Source organism: Elaeis guineensis, chromosome 2, assembly GCF_000442705.2.
Source record: "Elaeis guineensis isolate ETL-2024a chromosome 2, EG11, whole genome shotgun sequence".
NCBI lineage: Eukaryota > Viridiplantae > Streptophyta > Magnoliopsida > Arecales > Arecaceae > Elaeis > Elaeis guineensis.
Genome location: NC_025994.2, coordinates 15,254,851 through 15,274,699, shown reverse-complemented (window position 1 = coordinate 15,274,699; position 19,849 = coordinate 15,254,851). Strand labels below are relative to the sequence as shown.

The 19,849-nt window shown below is 36.7% G+C and overlaps 1 non-coding gene across 1 annotated transcript; it reads left to right on the top strand.

Annotated features, from left to right (window-relative positions):
* Nucleotides 1–11,915: 11,915 nt before the first annotated feature.
* LOC114913038 (small nucleolar RNA R71) lies at nucleotides 11,916–12,021 on the top strand. Its single transcript, XR_003799063.1, has one exon. It is a non-coding gene; the product is annotated as a small nucleolar RNA R71 (small nucleolar RNA).
* The last annotated feature ends 7,828 nt before the right edge of the window (nucleotides 12,022–19,849 follow it).

Here is a 19,849-nt window from a genome sequence, read left to right as displayed (position 1 = left end):
AACTTACATTGAAAGCTCAAGTGCTTGCTAATTTCATCATAGAATACACTATCCCTGATGAAGAGCCAACCTCAGAAAGTCCAAAGGAGATTTTTGAAGGTTCTTATTGGGTGCTACGTATTGATGGAGCTTCAAATCCCAAAGAAAATAAAGCTGGTCTGATCTTAGCCAGTCCTAGCAGTATTGTCACTGAATGCGTCCTGAGATTTAACTTCAACACCTCAAACAATAATGCTGAATACGAAGTATTGACTACTGGACTTAAGATGGCAAAAAAACTTGGAATCAAAGGCTCAAAGTCTTCACTGACTCTTAACTTATCATTGGACAGATACGAGATCAATTCAAAGTTAAAGATTTTATAATGACTCAATATTTACAGAATATAAAAGATTTATCAAAAAGCTTCAAAGATCCGGAGGTCATATAAATTTCGAGATCAAAGAATATCTGAGCTGATGCACTATCTTATCTTGCCACATCAGATTTTTTCGAACTCAACCAAAAGGTCCTTATCAATTATCTTGAAAACTCCAACATCGAAGCTCTACCAATTATGCAGATCAGTCATGAACCAAGTTGGATTGATTCGTTGGTCGACTATGTTATCGGAGGAGTTTTGCCAATTGATCTTGTTGAAGCAAGAAGAATTAAAAAACAAGCTCCATGATATATTCTTCAAGGTGGCCAACTATATAAGAGGTCATATTCACTCCCTTTGCTTCGGTGTTTATGACTGTTGGAAGTTGACTTTGTCTTTCAAGAAGTCCACGAAGGAATTTGTAGTAATCATCTGGAGGTAGGTTGCTAGCATACAAGGTCATTTGACAAGGTTATTATTGGCCAACTATCCAAAAAGATGAAGTTGATCTTATCAATAAATATGACCAATATCAAAGGTACACTAATATTCAATAGTAGTCTGCAATCGAACTCGTTCCCATTACAACATCTTGGCCTTTTGCTATATGGGAAATGGATATTCTTGGATCTTTTTCAATAGCAACAGGACAAAGAAAATTCTTAATGGTAGCTATTGATTATTTCACCAAATGGATAGAAGTAGAGCCTCTGACACAAATCATTGAAAAAAAATGTAAGATTTTGTCTGAAAATTAATTATTTGTAGTTTTGATTTACCTCAAGTTATTATCATTGATAATGGGTGACAATTTGACAGCCCAAAATTCAAAAAATTCTATTTCAAACTCTATATAGACCATAGGCTTACTTCGATAGGACATCCTTAGTCAAATAGGAAAGCTGAAGTCACTAATCAGACTATTCTTCAAGGTCTGAGGATAAGGCTTATTGAAGCAAAAGAACTTTGAATAGATGAACTCTACAGTATCCTCTGGCTTTACATAACTACACCTCATGTACCAATTGGGGAAACACCTTTTAAACTTTTGGAATAGAAGCTATAATCCTAGTAGAGATCGGCTTACCAACGATCAGAGTGAAAAATTTTCATGAAGAAAACAACTCAAATCGGTTGAGGACTGACCTAGCCACTTGAGGAAACCAGAGAAAAGAGCTCGAATTCGTAAATTAGCTAGATACTACAATATTAGGATAAAGTCAAAGCTTTTTCATAAAGAAGATTTTATTTTTCACCGAGCTGAAGTCTCAAAGCCTTCAGAATAAGGGAAGCTTACTTTCAATTGGGAAGGATACTATTGGATAACTGAAGTCATGTGATCAGGAGCATATAGAATTGAAAACTTAAATGGATCAGCTATTTCACGAACTTAGAATGTTGGAATCTCAGAATGTACCATCAATGAATCTTTGATAAAATTTTCTTCAATATCTCAATTCTTATCCAAATGAGATTGGATTTTTGTGGTCAAATAAGAACAACATATGATAATTTGAAAAAATGAGATCGATAAAAGACGATCAAATGAGGGCAATATGAACAAGTTTGTCCAAACGAGGTCATGTTATTCGATCAAATGAGGACAAGATAAAGATTAAGTTTGTCCAAACTAGACTGACTGAGAAAAATTAAGCTCCAACTATGAATCCCGACCAAACCATGACTATTCAACATAGGACACCCGATCTCCGGATTGAACCTCATAAATATTCAATATAAGACATCCAAATATTCAATGTGAGAAATCCGATCTCCGGATTGGACCTCACAAATATTCAATATGAGACATCCGATCTCTGAATTAGATCTCATAAATATTCAATATGAGACATCCGATCTTCGGATTGGACGTCACAAATATTCAATATGAAACATTCGATCTTCGGATTGGACTTCACAAATGTCAACTTAAAAAGATTTGATCTCTAGCTTGAATTCTTGGATGATATGCCCTTGAGAGGGGAAAAGATGAGACATCTCGACTTAAGTTGGAACCTCATCTATATAGGAGATCCGATCTACCCATCCTGACATCGGATAGAGGTGCATCTTACATCTCAATTATAATCATTTGATTTATTGAGATCAGTTCACTCTTAGTTAATCGATTTAAATTTCAAGCTCAGATCATTCTAGCATTCTAGAATTTAGATAAGTAATTATTATACTTGACTTAGCATCTTTTAAGCTACATCAGCTTTATAATTAACTCAGTTGAGGTCGAACAATGTTTATCATAACTCAAAAAATTCTCCAAGTTCCACAAGGGATTATGAACCCTAGGTTGGGTTGAACAAGGTCGAAAAGTCCTATCAATTTTTTTAAAAAAAGAAGAGACATGCACTTGAAAAATATTATTCTTTCATTGATAAAAGATATATTACAAAAGCCCACATCAGACTAGTAGCTTCAGAATAAGAAGCCACCTCAACAATTGATCGAGTAGCTTCAACAATAGGCTTAGCAACTTTCACTGTCGGCTGAGTGATGACCTTAGTAGTAGGTTCAGAAGTCACCTTGGCGACTACATTGATAGCTGCTTCAAGAATCAATTGACTAATGTTGAAGTCAGAAAAGAACTTCTTCATCAAGTCTTTGCAATTTTGAAACCTGAAGTCATATGCTTCCTTAGAAGCTTCCGTGACTTCATCTTGAAAGGCTTTCGAAGCCTTATAATCCTCAACAGATTTAGCAGCAACTTTCTCTTTGTCCTTGTCGACCCGTTGTTGAAGTATTTTTGTCATTTTTTTTATGGGCTTAAGCTGCTTTCTCAGTTTCCTGCAGTTGGACTCCAGCTCAAGAATCCACTTTATTTTAGTGCACAAATTCTCAAATTTCTTCTCGTAATCATTGATCTTACACTAATCATCTAGCAACTTCTAATTTTTCTCTTTTATTGAGGCTATCTTTTTTTGAAGTTGCTTCTTCAGTCCTTCGGCAGTCTTGGCCTCTTTGGTTGTCTTCTCTTCGATCGCTTTCTTGCCATTCTGCTCGGTCTTGAGTCTGTCTTTCAAGGACTTCTTATTTTCATAAAACCATACTATGTGCTCGTCGAGCAACTTGATGTCTAAGGCCACTTGAAGAAGAAGAAACAACATAAGATCGGTAAAGAACCGATGTAAACAAAAAATAGAAAGAGAGAAACTTACATCAATTAGGCCAGCATAGCCATGGTTCAGTAACTACTCAATTGAGCAGTCACGCCTTTGTACCTCCAGGTCCCTTTAAGGCATAACCGCGCATAATAAATCTTGACCGAGCTGCAGTGCTTTGAATAGGGACATTCCAGAAACATTGACCCTATCAATTGATGAGGAACATGGAGCAGTCTCTAGAATTCTCTGTCATTGTTCAGATGACCAAACTGGTCTTACCGATGTCGGACACACAAGTGAAGGACTTGGTCTTAGACGTGTGGCCTCTTTTGTAGGTGGACAGGCCACTTCGATGCTTTGCTGATGTGACATTTTTAGTGTCATTTCAGCAGCTAGAATGGAAGGAGATGGAGTTGCCGATGGAGTAAGTGCTGAAGAAGCTTGAGGAGCTGAAGGAGTCAGTCTTGAGCTTGCTGCATCCTTGCTCTTTTTTGCAGCAGGTTCATTCTCTGACTCCTGCTTCCTCTTCTTTATTTCCATCATCTTCTTTGGATTGAACTTCATTGCTACAATGAAGAGAAAATTGCATTAGAAAAAAAAAATATATAACATCAGACATACCCCGAGGAGAGATTTGGCTGATCCCTACATCACACAAAGATGAGTCATTCACCAGTTGGCTTAACTTTGGTACATTTATACTAAGAAGCATTGCAAAAGCCTTCTCATCCTCGGGAAGAACTTTCCTATTGGAGTTTCATTTGAGTTCAGACTCCCAACTACAATTGAATCCCCAAGGTCTACTAGAAAAAACAAAAAAGAAGCAGTTTGTCCAATTGTGGATAGAAGAAGGGAGATTGGGATCGAATTTGCACTTTGATCGAGATGAAAAATATTATCAGTCTTTTTCATCAGGATATTTCTTTAGGATGAATAGCATCTTGAAGAGAAAAATTCTAAGTTCTATATTGATAAATTTATAAAGTATAATAAACATTATGATCATCCTAATGACATTTGAAGTTATTTGAGTTGGATGGACACTATAGAAATCTAAAACATTACTAATAAAAGGATGAAGAAACCAAAGTTTGGATTGGAGTGCCTCATCATAAAATGTAATACTCTATTCTGGGGGCTCAGTGATCTGACCATCCTGACCTGGTACTATCAATTGGATATCTTCAGGGATTTGATACTTATCTCTAAGTTCATGAAGATCGAATTCTGTTGTAATAGACTCCTCAGCACAAGAATTGAAGTAATCCAAAAATCTTCGTATTGGAGATTTCGGATCATCCCGACCTAAAGTGCCTCCTGATGCATGTCGTAGCACATCAAAATTAATTCTACTCACTACTATGTAGATAGGATGAGTCGGGATGATATCCACAGAGATCTTAGATCGATTATTTCAAAAATATAAATTAAAAGAATAGTAGACTGTAAGAAACTAAGAATGAAATATGGATATTGCAATAAAAATATTTTTCGTTAATCAAATGAAGAAGCATACAAATGGAAAAAAAATAAAAGTATGATACAAGACAACAAAATCAAGTTGATCTTCTTGCTACGTTCGATAGTGGATGTGCCTCTTTGAATCCTTCATCTTCCTCCGCGCAGACAGCGGCAAGATGGCTGGAAGGCTTGGTCTAAGAACTCCAAAGAAGAAAGATAGATGAAAGAGGGTATGAAAATATGAAAAAGATAACGACACTTGGATTAGGACCTCTCTTAGATTTCTTGAGATGTGGAGAAGGGATCTATGGAGAAATATGGTGATGGATAAGGAAGAAGAAGATGGATTGCTAGGGTTAGTACCTCCCCTAAACTTATGGAGAAGAGAAAGAGGGAGAGAGAAAGAAGCTTGAAGAGAACTTAGGGTTGGCTTGATTGGAGAAGATGGAGGCCTTGGGATTCTATTTATAGAGTGGGGAGTGGCTAATTTCTCATAAATAGGGGCACAAGAGAATTTAGGATTTCATAAAGAAAGATGAGAGCATGAATAAGGACCCTTAGATCAAACCTCTTGCTTCTCCTCCGTTGATCAATAAGTAGTGTTCACATTTGGTCTTCATTTAGAGTGATGTTTTAATCTGAACCCTTGATATTTAAGTCGTGTTCACACTTGGTTCTATTTATCTTCTAATCTGAGTCTTTGATTGGAGAGGTTGCTTTTTGACCCTTGATCTTTAAGTCGCGTTCATACTGGAATGAGAGCTGGTTGCCTAGTTCACTCAAATTTGAACCGATTTGAGTCCAATTTGATTTGTATGAACCCAAACTCCTAATTACCTACAAAATAGACTAGAGAGCATCAAATTCTTAATAAATAAAATATAATTAAATAGAATTATATACTTCTAGTGGCTTAATTCAAATGTTCATCACATCCTCTTGCTTGAATTTTACTCGTCCTCGAGTAAAATAGATACATGAGCATTATGCATCAAATTGTCCTTGAAGCAAAAATTATCCTAGACATTCCTAACGATAGTGGATACTCAGCCAGATTATTAAAGAGATACTTCATTAAATTATCAATTCGATCCAATTAGTAGTTAAGTATTAGCCATAAAAATTTTTAGAGATCTTCTTTCATCGACTCTCCACTCTTCTCTTTAAATTTTCTAACTTAATATGGGTTTATTGTAGTATCTTTTTGTAGTTTATTCTCCTTATTCTCTCTCTTTTTTTTATTTTTTTAGAGAAATATTTACATGTACAGTCAGTGCAATGTCCTAACCCCTTAAGCTTTCTAATTGACTCTTGTAGCGAGCTTTAGGCCAATGACTCCTAAACTAGTTAGCTTTAGGGCATTAGATGTAAAACATCCCTTAGACTTACTGACTTGAGTCAAAAAGGCTACGAGTTAAAACTGACTGTATAAAAAGTTTCTTCACATTCTCATCTTTTGATGCAAACAACAATACTTACTTAGGTGAAGGGGTCCGGTTACTTAGTGAAAAATGTTAAAAATCTTTTTTTTCATCAATGATTAAAGTGAATTTTTTGCATACTTTGATATTTTCATCCATACCCGCATGAAGCAGATTCTTCATTGAGATAGGTGGGAAAAAGCTTCTAAAATCACTCCAAAATTTAGTCTGATCTAAATTCTACCATTAATTGGGTGTCTTTGATAATTTTTTTCTCAATATCTCTAAAATTATCTAGACCGTTAATCACTTATTGATTAGGGTGCCTAGTTAACTTCAAATCGAGATAAAGTTTAGATAATTATTTTTGATCATACTTGAGGACTTAATTAAATTTATTATTCTCTCATCCAACTTAATTTTTATTGTCCCTAATGGAAGAAGAGAATCATAATAAAGCTAAAATAGAATGTAATAAAGAAGGACACCACCTGAGTTCAATGTGTGCAATGTTGATTGAGAGGTCCTTCATTGCTAGGCGTGGTGTGTTCTTGAGTCTATTGATCATGGTGCTCCTCCTAACTTGGCTAATTATCTTTCTCAAAGATTTCTATAAAATAAAAAAAATAAAAAAAATTATATATATTGGGTTGTCTCCCAACAAGTGCTAAGTTTAATATCTTTAGTCAAATTGTGTTCAGTTATAGACTGGATCTTGCAATTCAATTAAGTCAACTTGCTCGCCATCTCTGATTTCATCCATATAATGTTTCAATCGTTGGTCATTCACTTTGAAGGTGTTTCCTTGTTTGGGGTCTTTGATTTCAGTTGCTCAATAAGGAAACACCTGAGTTACGACATATGGTCCATCCCAACGTGAATAGAGATTTTCAGAAAATAGTCGCAACCTTGAATTATAAAGCCACACTTTTTGATTAGGTTCAAATATTTTTCATGAAATGTAATTATCATGATAAACCTTAGTTCGAGCCTTATAAATTAGTGAATTCTCGTATGCTTTATTGCGTAGCTCTTCTAATTCGTTCAATTGTAGTCTCTTATTACTACCTACATTTTTCATGTCGAAATTGAATTACCTTATGGCCCAAAATATACGGTGTTCTAGTTCTACCAGTAGATGACAGGCTTTTTCAAAAATAAATCGATAAGGAGACATTCCTATCGGGATCCTGTATGCTGTATGGTAAGCTCATAATGCATCGTCTAATCATCCAGACCAATCTTTTCGATCAGGCCTAACCGTCTTCTCGAGAATTCGTTTGATCTCTCTATTAGAGACTTCCACTTGACCGCTAGTTTGGAGGTGGTATGGTGTAGTAACTTTGTGAGTGATTCCATATTTCTTCATTAAGCTTTCAAAGTGCCTATTTGTGAAGTGTGCACCTCCATCACTAATAATGACTCTTGGGCAACCAAATCGACTTAAGATGTTCTGTTGGATAAATTTGATTACCACCTTGTGATCATTCGTTCTGGTTGCTATAGTCTCAACCCATTTAGATATGTAATCTACCACAATCAAAATATATTCGTATCCATATGATGGAGGAAAGGGACCCATAAAATCGATTCTTCTAATATCAAAAACTTTCATGACTAAGATGAAGAATAGGGGCATCATATTTTTTTTAAAAATATTCTCCGTCTACTGACAACGCAAGTAGTCAAGACAAAATTTATGTACATCCTTAAACAATGTCAGCCAATAAAATCTACTTTATAATACTTTCGCGGCCATTCTCTTTCCACTGAAATATCCCTCGCATGCATGAGAGTGGCAAAAGGTAAGTATATTTTGATACTCACTCTCAGAAACATAGTGTCGAATCAATTGGTCAGGATAATGTTTAAACAATTCGAATTTCTCTCAATAATAATATTTGATCTGTGAGAAGAATCGATTCTTCTTCTGTTTTGTCCAATGGAGAGGAACTTGCCCTATTGCCAAATAGTTAATAATGTGGGCAAACTATGAAATTTGGTCAGAGGAGGTTGCAAAAAATTGTTCGTCAAAAAATTTTTTCTTGACCTCATATGTACCCATCATATGATCAACTAAGATTCTAAAAATATGATCAGCGATCATATTTTTGAAACCCTTCTTGTCTCGAATTTTTAGATCAAATTTTTGAAGCAGAAAGATCTATCTGATCAATTACAGTTTAGTATCTTTCTTTAAGAGCAGATGTTTCAGAGCTGCGTGATCAGAATATACTATAACCTTAGACCCTAATAGATATGAACGAAACTTTTTAAGGGTGAATACTATAGCTACTAGCTCTTTTTTTGTTGTGGTATAGTTCAATTGGACATTGGATAGAGTCTTACTAGCATAATAGATTACATGTGGCTCATTGTTGATTCTTTGACCTAAGACGGCCCCTATTGTAAAATTGAAAGTGTCACACATGATTTCAAATGAAAAGGATCAATCATGAGGTTTTATTATGGGTGCTGTTGTCAGAGCTATTTGTAATATGTGGAAAGCTTGTAAATATTCTTCATTAAAAATAAATGGCATGTCTTTGGCTAGCAATTGCACAAGGGTCTCAATATCTTGCTAAAATCTTTGATGAAATGTCTGTAAAATCCAGTGTGTCCTAAGAAGAATCATATTTATCGAACTGAAGTGAGGGATGATAGTTTTGAGATGATGTCAATTTTAGCTTTGTTTACCTCAATCTCCCTTTTGAAAATAATATATCCAAATACAATTCCTTTCCGAACCATAAAATAGCTATTTTCCCAACTTAAGACTAAATTTGTTTTCGTGCAGTGCTTAAGGACTTTGGAGAGGTTATGGATAATTTTCAAAGGTGGTTCCAAATATAAAAAAATCATCGATAAAATTTTAAGATATTTGTCCACCATATCCGAGAAAATGGTCAAGATGCATCGTTGAAATGTAGTGGGTGCATTGCAGAGCTCGAATGACATACGTCGAAAAGTGAAAGTACCATAGAGGCAAGTGAAGGTGGTCTTCTCTTGGTCATCCAAAAATATAGATATCTGATTGTATCCCAAATAAATATTTATAAAATAGAAAAAATATTGACCCGCTAGCCGTTCTAGGATTTGATCGACGAAGGATAATGAAAAATGATCCTTCCTAGTAACGGCATTTAGTTTTCTATAGTCAATATATACTTGCCAACAAGATGGTGTGTAAGTATAAAATAATTCACTTTTTTCATTCTCCACCATAGTAATATCTGATTTCTTAGGTACTACTTGAGTGGGGCTGACCCATTTACTGTCGGATATGGGATAGATGATTCCAGCATGTAACTATTTTACCATCTCTTTCTTCACTACTTTTCGCATGTTTGGGTTTAGTCACCTCTGCATGTCTCGATAGGATTTGGCTTCTGCCTCGCAATGAATGTGGTGCATACAGATGGAGGGGTGAATTCCTTTTGGATCGACAATGGACCAACCGAGAGCCTCTTTGTTTTTCTTCAGAACACCAACCAATTATGCTTCTAGATTCAGGGTCAAGTCTGATGCAATGATTACCGGAAGGGTGTCATTAGATCCTAGGAATGCATACTTGACTGCGACCAAAAGTGGCTTCAATTCTAGTGCTGGTGGTGATTCTAATGATGAGGCTGTGGGTGTATCGGCTAATGCAGGCAATGGCTCATATTTAATTATCTAAAGAGGAGCAGTTTCAGTATTTGATGTATCAACTAGAGTGTTTACTTCTTCGCTACCTCTCTCCATATCACAATCATCCACTCCAAAGTGCATCAAGTGGGTGTCTCGAGAATCATGTACAAAAATCATTGATGTTGCTTCTTCTATGATATCCTCAAATATATCTATCTCAAAAAACTATCCGTTGATGGTCCCTGAGATGCACTGAACACATTCAGTCTCAGTTTCTTATTTCCAAACGATACGTCCATGGCTCTTGTCCTACAATTGATGCATGCGTTTGCCGTGGTTAGGAAGAGTCTACCTAAGATAATGAAAATTTATCTTGGATTGCCACTCAGTTTCATGTCAAGGACTAAAAAATCAACTGAAAAATAAAACTCATCTACCTTGATCAAAACATCCTCGATCATCCCACATGGTGTCTTAATTGATTTATCAGCTAACTGTAAAGTGACCGACACAGGTTTCAGTTCTTCGAATCTAAAAAGTTTATATATCGAGCTAGGTAAAAGGGTCACACTGGCCCCTAGGTCCAGGAGAGCTTATTCGATGTGAAAGTCTCCTATAATGCAAGAAATGATAGGGGCACCTGGATCTTTAAGCTTTGGAGGGGTAACGTACTGGAAGACAGAGCTAGCTTGTTCAGTGAGGCATACTTTCTTTAGAAGTTGTGATCGAAATTTATGTTTTTGGATATAGAATTCTTTCAAAAATTTTGCATAAGCTGGGACCTATTTGATTGCATCTAGAAGAGGGAGATTAATTTGGATTTGTTTAAACAATTTCAACATCTCGTTGAGTCTTCCTCCCTTCTTATCTGCAGGAGTTGGGGCTTTTAGGCCCACTCAAAAATGGAGCTTTAGGCAAGTAAGGTGATTTCGGTGCAATTGGTTCATTCTCTACTTTTGGGTTCTCCTTATTCTTGGATGATTCAGGCTTAATCAGAGGTCTAGGGTTAGTCTCATTGGTTTTACTTGTGTGTTCAATAACCTTTCCACTTCTAAGAATCATGATTGATTTGGCATGTTCAGAAAAGATTTCTGGAGCATTGGAGCTCTCAACCATGAATTGCCCTCTCGGGTTGCTCTCAAGTTGGCTAGATAATTTTCTTCCTTCCCTCCTACTGAATGCGATTGCTAGTTGACCTATTTGGGTCTCTAGCTTAGCAATGGATTACGTGTGAAAATTAAAGGTCTGAGTGTTGACTTCTAATCGTTCTAATACTTTCAGAACCTTCTCCTCAAAAGTTGAGCTGTGATCAGTGGTAAATAGTTAAGGAGCATTTTGGAACTGATGGTATGGTCCATACCTATATGTCGGATCCTGATAGTTAGGTGTAGGTACAGTAGGGCCAACCACTGGCTGTGGTCTCTAAGAAAAATTTAGATGGTTTCTCCTGCTGGGGTTATAAGTGTTCGAATATGGATCATTTTCTGATCTACAAGCTTGTTGGGCTTGAGCTTGCTAGACCTGCTTGTGTACAAACTCAGAAATTGAGATGCAGTTGGGTATTCACTAACAAAATGGGTCAGGCTTACACACAACACACAAACATCTTGGACTGAGTTAGGTAGAATCGGAGAGTGTCCAGTATTCAAAAAATGATCTAATTTTTGAGACAACTCATCTATCTTACTGTGGATATCCGTAACATTTCCAATCTGAAAGATTTCACCTCTTTTCTATTGAGACATGGGTTGTTCTCTAAAGGTGGCAGATATGTGATGTAGAAAATTCTCACTAAATATTTCAAAGAGCTGCCAAGCCTCATCCTCACTCTTTAGCATAAATGTCCCACCACATGATACATCAATCATTTGTCAGTGTTTCTCTGATAGATCATCGTAGAAATACTGAACAAGTTGCTATTTGGGGACAGCATGGTAGGGGCATTTACGAATGAGGTCCCTTAACCTTTCTTATGTCTCATGAAAAAGTTCACCATCCAATTAAAAAAAATTAGTGATGGCTTTTCTAATTTAATTTATTTTTTCAATTGAAAAGTATTTCTTAAGAAACTCTCTCTAAAGATGGTCTCAAGTTGAAATGGGTATGGAATCTAAGGAGTTTAACCAATGCTTGGCTTTGTCTTTAAGTGAAAAAAGAAACAGTTTCATCTTGAGGGCATCATCAGAGAAGTTTTGGATTTTTACTGTGGAGTATACTCCCTCAATTATCGTGGTGGATCAGTCTCTTGTTTCAGATCCATGGTTTTGATTCAGTTTGTTAGCTCTAGGTCTAGTGGGTGTAAATCAGATTGTAATGATCGGCATCCTAGCATGCACCTAAAAGATCCATCGAGTTTTAATTCTAGCAATTTTTTTTTTGAAAGAAAAGAGGAGAAAAGGAGGAGGGAGAGAGAAAAGAGTTCTAAAGAAGAGAACCTAAGGAGTTCTAAGGCTAAGAACAGAGAGAAGAATTAATTAGGTTTGATGTTTTTAGTTAACAATCAAATGGTTCAATCAATCATGACTATAGATTATCCTATATCTAGATAGCTCCTAACTGCTAAGATCACCTTCGAGCACTCTAAGTAGCAGACTAGCTGCTCAACTGATCAGATAAGTGTAAGGTTGGTGGGGATCCCCCGTTGCTTTCTTTAGATACCAACTGAGTTGGCCAAGTAAGCGAATAGAACCAATTAACGAACTACCTTTCTTCAGGACATAATCTCTGAACTACTTTTCAAGACACCAGTTAAACTGACTAACCTAAATCTGATCCAACTTTTAAGGTTTCTTATCCTACTGAGCTCGAGAGTCCTTAGAGATAATATCTAATCAATTTTAAATTAGAGGTTTAGATCAATGTAATTGCAGGATGGTAGTTTGTGGCCTAAAGAAGGGTGATGAAATCTCTATCTTATGTTGATTAGGATTTTGCCCTTAAGTTTTTTTATGAAAATATGCAATGCAAAAAGAAAAGATGTCCAAACATGTTAAGTAACTTTTAAAATTTAATTAGTTTATTTATATTAGTCAAGTGTTATGTGGTGTCTTTGTATTCTTTTTATATTATGTAATCTTTAAGTAAGAAGGAATAAAAGGTAAGTTTTAAATTAGGTTAATTAGGTATAAGAAGATCTAGTGAATCTAACTAAATGAAAAGTAAATAATGTTAAGATTAAAAGACAAGTAAGTGACCTACAAATAAAGCAACAAATCAAATCTACTTTTAGGATAATAAATTATTCTAAACTATGAAAAGCAGTAAATCACTAGAAATAATGGACAATAATAAATAAGTTAACTACTTAACTATGCAAATGAGATAATCTCATAGTTAAGAATAAAAAGTAACTACGTAATCTAAATAAAAGATAAGGAGTCTAATCTACTTAAAAAATAAAAAATTACTAATTATATAAAATAATAAATTATTCTAAGCTATAGAATGCAGTAAATCATTAGGCTATAGAAAGTAAAAAAAAAAATTTATGAATGCAAATAAAGTAATCTAGCTAGAGGGCAGTAAATATACCATATATGAAAAGCAAAATAAGATAAAAATTTTAAAAAGAGTAAATAAAAAATAATTAAGTAATTAAAAAATTAATTAATAATAAAAAGTAAATTATCAATTAGTAAAATAAAATATGAAAAATAAGAGTGCAAAAGAAAAAAATAATCAACAAGAAAAATACAGTAATAAATATTTTTTTTGATTTTTTTGATTTTTTTTCAAAACAATCACACCAAGTTTTCCGACAACAGCGTCAAAATTTGATACATGTCATAGCACATCAAAATTAATCTTACTTACTACTATGTAGATAGGGTGAGTTGGGATCATATCTACAGAGATCTTAAGCTGATTATTTTAAAAATATAAATGAAAAGAATAGTAGATTGCAAGAAACTAAAAATAAAACATGAAAGTTGCAATAAAAATATTTTTCATTAATCAAATGAAGAAGTATACATAATGAAAAAGAAATAAAAGTACAATATAAAATAATGAAACCAAGTTGATCTTCTCACTGTATCCGATAGTGGATGTGCCTCCTTGAATCTTTTATCTTTTTTCATGCAGACAGCGGCAGAATGGCTAGAAGGTTTAATCTAGGAACTTCAAATAAGAAAGATAGATGGAAGAGGGTATGAAAATATGGAAAGGATAGCGGCACTAGGAATAGGACCTCTCCTAGATTTTTTAAGATGTGGAGAAGGGATCTATAGAGAAATATGATGATGGGTAAGGAAGAAGAAGATGGATTGCTAGGATTAGTACCTCCCCTAGACTTATGGAGAAGAGAAAGAGGGAGAGAGAGAGAAAGAAGCTTGAAGAGAACTTAGGGTTGACTTGATTAGAGAAGATAGAGGTCTTGGGGTTCTATTTATAGAGTGGGGAGTAGCTGATTTCTCATAAATAGGAGCACAAGAGAATTTAGAATTTCATAAAGAAAGATGGGAGCATGAATAAGGACCCTTATATCAAGCCTCTTGCTTCTCCTCCGTTAATCAATAAGTCATGTTCACACTTGATCTTCATTTAAAGTGATCTTTTAATCTAAACCCTTGATATTTAAATCATGTTCATACTTGATTTCATTTATCTTCTAATCTGGGTCCTTGATTGGAGAGGTTGCTTCTAAACTCTTAATCTATAAGTCACATTCATATTGGAATGGGAGCTGGTTGTCTGATTCACTCAAATTTGATTCGATTTGAGTCCAATTTGATTTGTATGAATCTAAACTCTTAATTATCTATAAAATAAACTAGAGAGCATCAAATTTTTAATAAATAAAGTATAATTAAATAAAATTATATGCCTCTAGTGGCTTAATTCAAGTGTTCATCACCTCCCTTAGTGACCGTCGGAGGTGGAGTTTCTACCTCTAGCCCAACTTGGGGCTGGATTGATCAAGATACTCGATCATCTCGACTCTTCTTCCCCCTCATCTTATCATTGTCAGAAGATGTTTTTTACAAAAAGAAGAGTAAAATAAAGGAGCAAAGAAAGGAAAAAAGGATAGAAATAGACAAAAAGGAGGGAAATCTGCTAACAAAAGAGGAACAGATGACAGAAGACTTAAAGACCTGAAAATACAAAGAACGAAGGGGAACATACAGTAGAGTCTACCTAAGGAATGGGGATGAGGACTTTCTCCTTCGATTCTGCTATTGAAGGTTGTCTTCTCCAATCTTGATGGCCCTGCAAAGGTTCTTTTCTTCAGTTTCGGTGGTACTGGCGCAAGGGCGGAAGAAGTGCTTTGGAGAAATTCTGGCAGCACTTCCACGTAAAATGGTAAAGTAACTATTGAGGAGGAATTTATTTATAGAAACAGCCGATGGCTTAGATCGACATCAACCACCATCAGATCGATGACATTTGGCAATAATCTAGCGACTTAGAGAGAAGACTGTTCAGCGCACTTCTTTCAGATTAAGCCACGTAAGCCTGATCCGCGTGATGGATGTAGCAACCAATACCATGATGACAAATGGCATGTGATCATTTAATTATTCATGGCACAACCTCTCAAGTAATAATGGTCTTCCAATTTTCCAAGCCCTCATAATTGTCAAGGGTTTCGATGAGTCATTTTCAAAAGGCAGTGTATCGCTTCGTATTATTAAATAAGTACTACTATTGAAATTATTGTATGGCACATTTATTTTTGATGGTAGAGGTCAGAGATCATCTCTTATTCTACTTCCCACATCCAATGTTACAAATATTACTTCCTGTTTGAGAAGTAGGGGGCAATGTATTGGTGCATCTACCCGACCTCTAGCCACATGGTAGCATTAGAAAAGGTCAACATTATATCAATCTACAAGAGAAATACCACATCACATCAGTTAACTCGAAGACTGATCACTATTATTCTAAACCACATTTGGTTATTACCGACTTGGTGTTATGTCAGCCAATCTACTGTTCAACTCACATCAAGGGGACATCGATTTTGGACCGACATCTCTTTTTCAGGGCCATGTACGCTTCAAGCTAGCTACTCTCTAGCTATGTTACAGGTATGTTTCATGTTGAACAACTCACGATCTTTCTACAGCGGGCTATTCTGTTAAAAAGCTAGACTGTTATCTATAATCATTTAACAAACAAGATCTTCTAAATCAAACGGCTACTAACGACCTAATGAGCTCCCCTATATAAAGGAGGATAGGGGACTCCTCCCGAAGTAAGCTAAAAATTGGACTTCAAGAGCCGATACTCTACTGAACTCTCTCCCATTTCTCCACTATGGAGAACTTGAGTTCTCTTTTCCATCTGAAGGGAACCTAAATTTTTATTCCTTCCACTCAAATCTACTCTTCTTGTTCTTCATTTCTCTTTTTTCTACTGTTTGTTCTTAAGCTCCGACTGACTTAATTATTGGAGTATCCTAAATCTGAGGGTTCCCTACTAATTTTAGGACTTCTTTTACAGGATCCTCAGCAACAGATACCAAACTGGTCTCCCATAGAACTCCAATTCGATTCTTGACCGACCTCACCATCTTCATCTGGAGCTTCGCAGCAATAGTTTTAATCTCATTTTACTTTAATTCTTGAAGCTACTAGTTTCTATCATGTTGCTACACTACTTTCCCTTGAAATTCATTTGCTTCTATAATCTAATTTTTGGGTTTCTTGCATATTGCTCCTATATTATATAGTTTTTTAATAGAAATCTCTTTATCCATATTTGCAATTTGCTAATTGTTGTGGCCAAAATCCAAGCTGGTGAGGTCAGACTTTATCTCTCGAAAAAAAAAATACAGTGAAGGGATCTTTGTCAGAAGATAAAGTGGAGGAGTCCTTGGTTAGAGATGAGATGGAAGTATCCTCGGATAGAGATGAAGTGAAATAGTCCTCGACTGGAGATGCAGTGGAAATGTCCTCATCTAGGGATGAGGTAGAGCCCTTAACTAGATATGAGGTGGAAATGTCCTCATCTGTGGATGAGGTAGAAGCTTCCTCATCTGAGGATGAGGTGAAAAAGTCTTCGGCTGGAGATGAGGTAGAAATATCCTCATCTTGGAATGAGATAGAGCTCTTGGCTAGATATAAGGTGAAAATATCCTCATCTGGGAATGAGGTAGAAGCTTCCTCATTGGAGGATGAGGTAAAAGGATCCTCGACTGGAGATGAGGTGAAGTCCTCGGTTAGAGATGAGGTAGAGCCTTTTTGGGTGCCAAAACTGGACCTACAAAATAAGCCAAAACTGGACCTACAAAAAAATTTCTGATCAAAAAATTTTTCGATGGAGACCCTTCGACACTTAAATTAGCTTGGAATTGGAGAACAACAGTAAAAGAGAGCATTTCGAGGCCTTTCAAGAGCTTACCATGGGGATCTCTATGTTCCTCTATTTATAGAGGAAAAGTTAGAGTTATACACGCCATAGAGTCTCGTCAATTTTCGATTATTGTGCATAGATTAAGCTGATGGAGAGTTATTTCTATTCGGGACATGATCCGATCATGGAGATATTCTTCCTTATCTGGATTTTTTTGAATTGAAGGAAGTACGGGATCAATCAACAAAGACTATTGTGCATCATAGCCAGAGGTTGGCTCGGGCCGATCTGAGAGTACCACGATTCTGGTCAAGATCCGAGCTAAGTCTTAAAGGTGATTATGGCTGACTCTTGCTTACCTCGGCCATATAGTCGGTCGAGGTCGAGGTGTCAGTCCACAAAAATAGCCCCCCACTCTCAATTCCAAGCTCAAGTTGAGATCAGACGAAGAGAGTAAAAGTTTAGGACCGAGGCCGACCTGATGTTGAGATCTCCTGCCTTACCATTTTTATCACTGTCCTTCGTCACCATCTATAGAATCCCACATTACAGAGGTCAGTACCCCTTTAGTTCATCTGTTGTGTAGGATGTATATAGCTTATGGTCCAAGGTAAAAGTTCGATCTCCATCCAGCTTGTCTTTATGTGAGGTGTTTTAGTCAACTCAACTGAGGGGTCCCTAGTGGGTCAACCCCTTCGTCATCATTTCTGGCCTTGACTTAGCAAACAATGAGGATAAGGAGCGCCAGTTGGCATTATAATCATGTCTTTACAAAGTTCGGTGCCAATTCCATCAAAGCATACTTTGTGGCTAGACGTTCTGCCTCACTTCTCAGCTCATCCACATATTGGAGAATTTCAGAGGCGACATATTCTACTCTGCTCGTCTATGGATGAGGAGTGCACGTTGGAGAATTTTAGAGATGATGCATTTCGCTCAGCTCATCGGTGGATGAGGAGCACGTGTTGGAGAATGTTAGAGATGCATTCCATTTAGCTCATCAATGGATGAGGAGTATGTATTGGAGAACTGCATGGCAACTCATTTCGCTTAGCTCATCCATGAACGAGGAGCACGCATTGGAGAACTGCATGAAAATATATTCCACTCAGCTCATCCATGGACGAGGAGCATGCGTTGGAGAACAACATGAAGATCCATTCCGCTGAGCTCGTCCGTGGATGAGGAGCATGCATTAGAGAATCATATGGTGATGCATTCCACTCAACTCATCTGTGGACGATGAGCACGCATTAGAGAACCGCATGGAGATGCATTCTGTTCAGCTCGTTCATGGACAAGGAGCGCACATTGGAGAACCACATGGAGATGCATGTTAGAAAATCATATAGAGACGCATTCTGTTCGGCTCGTCCATAGATGAGGAGCATGCATTGGAGAACTACATGAAGATGTATTCCACTCAGATCGTCCATAGACAAGAAGTACATGCTAGAGAACAATATGGAGACACATTTCACTCAGCTCGTTCATGGATGAGGAGTGCATATTGAAGAACTACATGGTGATGCATTCTGCTCAACTCGTCCATGGATGAGGAGCATGCATTGAAGAACTATAGAGATGCGTTCTGCTCAGCTCATCCATGAATAAAGAGTACGCATTAGAGATCCGCATAGAGACGCATTCCGCTTAACTCATCCGTAGATGAGAAGCACGCATTAAAAAATCTCAAAAAGGCATTTAGATCCTGTTTCAGTTAATTTGCCTCTTAGTCGGCCCTCTCAGGTTGGCATTCTCAAGTTAATCTTTTTACCCCAGCCTCCAAGAGCTCGGCTTCAGGATGTCGGCCATTGGAGGTTGACTTTTGGGAGATCGACTTTTTGAAAGCTTGGTCTTTTGGAAGCTCGACCTTCTGGAGGACAGCCTTTAGGAGATCGATGTTTTGGGAGCTTGATCTTTTGAAAGCTTGGCCTTTTGGAGGTTGGCTTTTGAGAACTCGATCTTTTAGAAGGTCGGCCTTTAGAAGCTCAGCTTCGGTCTTGATCTTCACCTCAGCTTAATGAAGTACATTGGGCTTGATAGCTCAGTCTCTTTCTTCACATTGAATCAATCTTAATTTTTACCTCGATTTTTGACTTGATAGCTCGGCCTCGGTCTTCACCTTGGATCTGTCTTGATTTTTATCTTGGCCTTTGGCTTGATAGCATGACCTCGATCTTGATCTTTATCTTGGATTTTAGCTTGATAGCTCGGCCTCGATTTTGATCTTCTCCTCAACTTAGTAGAGTGCCTTGGACTTGATAGCTTAACCTCGATCTTCACCTCAGATCTATCTTGATTTTTATCTTGATCTTTAGCTTGGTAGTTTGGCCTCGATCTTCATCTTAAATCTATCTTGATTTTCTCCTCGACCTTTGGCTTGGTAGCTCGGCCTCAATCTTTACCTCAGATCTATCTTGATTCTTATCTCGATCTTTGGCTTGGTAGCTCAACCTCGGTCTTCATCTCGAATCATTTTTGATTTTTATCTCAACTTTTAACTTGATAGCTCAGCCTCGATCTTCACCTCGAATCAGTCTTAATTTTCACCTCAGTCT